This window comes from Peromyscus maniculatus, chromosome X (assembly GCF_049852395.1).
Source record: "Peromyscus maniculatus bairdii isolate BWxNUB_F1_BW_parent chromosome X, HU_Pman_BW_mat_3.1, whole genome shotgun sequence".
In the NCBI taxonomy this organism is placed as follows: Eukaryota; Metazoa; Chordata; class Mammalia; order Rodentia; family Cricetidae; genus Peromyscus; species Peromyscus maniculatus.
In genome coordinates, this window is record NC_134875.1 from 144378887 (window position 1) to 144382027 (window position 3141).

The following is a 3141-nucleotide window of genomic DNA, read 5'->3' on the forward strand; positions in this document are numbered from 1 at the left end:
GATCTAGATAAAACCACTACTGTAACCAAGCCACCAAGCAGTTTCATGCCTCAAAAAATTTCCATCATCCTTCTCTGTAGTCAGCAGAACCTAACCTCTAGCAAATGCTGATCTGTTTTCCTTCCCTGTAGATTTGCTTTGAACTGAATGTCACATAAATGAAACCACACAGATGTGGTCTCTGAAGAGTGACTTCTTCCATTCAGCACAATGTCTCTAAGATTCCCTCATATTGTGCTCCATACTGTGGCTGTATCACAGTTGATTCTATATCAAGATATGAAGATATCAGGATTCTATATTCTACATAAAGATAGGAAGCTTTATACTATAATCCTCAGAAATGCTGTAACACAATACCAAAAAAGTGTGTCTTAAACAAGAGTAATTTATTTTCTCACAGTTCTGAAGGCGAAAAGTCCTAAATCACTTCCTGTGAACCTATATGGGAGAGTCTTTCCTTGTCTGTCCCTTGCTACTGGTGATCCTGGCACACATTCCTTTGTTTAATTCATTATTCCAATTTCTGCTTTGTCACGTGGCTATCTTTCTTATGTGTCTACATCCATCTTCCTTCTGTGTGATGGGTGTTCAAGATTTTTCTCTTCTTATTAAGATGCCAATCAGAGCCAGGCAGTGGTGGCACATGTCTTTAATCCCAGGGCTTGGGAGGCAGAAGCAGGAGTATCTCTGAGTTTGAGGCCAGTCTGGTCTACATAGTGAATTCCAGGACAGCCAAGGCTGTTACACAGGGAAACCTTGAAAAAACCATGCTTCGAAAAACAAAACAACAAAAAGATGCCAATCAGATTAGGGGGCCAACTGAAACTGTGATATGACTCCTTCTGGTTGGGAATGTAACTAAGTGTTAGAATATTTGCCTAGTGTTTGGGAGGACCTGAGTTTGATCTCCAGCATGGAGTTGAGGAGAGTTCTGAAAACTACATCTATAATAATCTTATTTTAAAATAAAATCTCATTCTAAGGTTCTAGGGGTTGTGACTTCTACATATTTGCTTGTAGGGACATAATTATACACAAAGCACTATACAAGAAGAAGGAAAAGGAAGATGAGTGTAAATTGATGAGGTAGAATATATAAGTAATAATAACATAAAAATAACCACCATTCATTATGAAAGTATTCCATGTCCAATCATAGTATTGGACATTTTAGGAACAGGAACTCGAATCTTTACAAGAACCCTTCAAGATGGTACCCACACTGTTTTTAATGTGGTTAAGGAATTTGCCTAAGGCACCACACAGGCTGGAAAGGAAAAGGGGAAATTGACTAGTTCTGTTTTCCTACATTTCTTCTGAAACAAAAATAAATGGATTGAAAAAGAAAAAAACTAAATTGAGAGTGGGCCTTAATATATAGCTAAGGATGACCTTCAATTTCTGATCCTCCTGCCTCTATCTCTTGAGTGCTGGGGTTACAGGCCTGCATTACCATGACCAGTTTTGTTGGTGTTTATTTGTTTGGAAAAGAAAACTAGGAAAATTTCGAATCAAGAATTTATTTCTGAATTGCGTGATTGCCAACCACCAGAAAGTTTATACTGCATCTGGCCTCACTTCAGAGTTAGATTATTTAGGCCATTTCTTTGAGAAGGCCCAGTGGGTAAAAGTGCTTGCTGCCAAGTCTGATTACCTGAGTTTGATCCTATGGTAGAAGGCAAGAACCAATTAATTTCCCCAACTTGTCCCCTGACCTGAGCACCATGCACTCACATAAGTAACTGTAGATTCTTCAGGTCTAGGGAGTTGTACTTTTACCAAGCATCTCAGATGAATTTGATGAAGGCTGAGAAACATCAACCAAGCAATGGTTAATACAGATATTCCATATCTCCTCATCTTGGTTCCTCCTTCTAGAATCATCTAGTCATACATTTAGGTATTTTTCTATTTGTGTGGTAATTTTTCTTCTGAGTTGTAATAACTTAAATATAGAAAAATAAGACGTTGAATTTTTGTCAAATATGTTTCATATATTTTGCTAGTGTAATTTGTTTATGATGCTTGTTTGTGATTCTAAAGTTTTAATTTTTATAGAGCTAAATCTGTATGTCTTCTTAAAAATATTTTATTTTACTTTTCCCCAACATAATATTTTTATTAATTATTTGGGAAATTCATGCAATTCACCCTGATCAAACTTGCTTCCTATTCCTCTCAGGTCTACCCTCCAACCTTTGTGCCTCCCCCCAAAAGAAACCCCACCAAGTCCTATTTCTGTTGCCCATATATTCACTGGAGCATGGTCAAACTCCCAGTGTCCAGGCCCTTAAAGAAAACTGAGTCCTTCCGCACCTCCCACCAGAAGCCATCGACTGTGAATTATATACTTCATCCTTATCATCACAGTTTTGAAGGACTCTCTTCAATAGCTTCGTGACTGCTTCCTTTTTGGGGGTTGGGAGAGGTTGTCACAGAAACCTTCAGTGTCTCTCACTCTCAGTTATGAGTCTGCAGTCATCAATACAACTGCAAAAGAAGCTTCTCTGCCCATGGCAGCTGCCCAGTGCTCAGATCAGAAACATCAACATTGTTTTCAAAGGCGGCATGGATCGCAGACATCAACATGGCCTCCAGAGGCAGCACAGACCATGGAAGTCTTTCCAGAAAATGAACCATTCTTTATCTCGAATATCTTGCTGTTGCTCAGAGTCAGGGTGATCATGTTGTTGGGCAGTGTGTCCAGGAACAGGACCTGCACGAGCTCCAGGTTGCTGTACACCACCCTGCCCTCAACTCCTGTGTGTTGCTGGTACCCCTGCCTGCCCCCTTGACCCAAGCAGGGCAAGCAGACAAAGTGGCGGTGGCAGCAGCAGCAGCAGCAACAGCAACAGTAGCAAACACACTGGATCCATGTCGCAGTATAGGGGTGAGGAGGGCCTGATGGTGTGGTGGTCGAAGCCTCCCGACCACCTGAGGACCGACCCTACTCAGCATCTGATTCTATGAAAACACTTTTACAAGCATGTTCCTATAAGACCCGCCCCCCACTCCCACCCACGTGTTCCGGAGATACTTCTTATGCAGCAGGCTCATCCTCAGCTCCTGTGGCTCTAAAAGAAGCCTCTGTGGGTCTCTCAGGCTCCTTGGAGCAGCCAAGAGGCTCCCTACACTCTT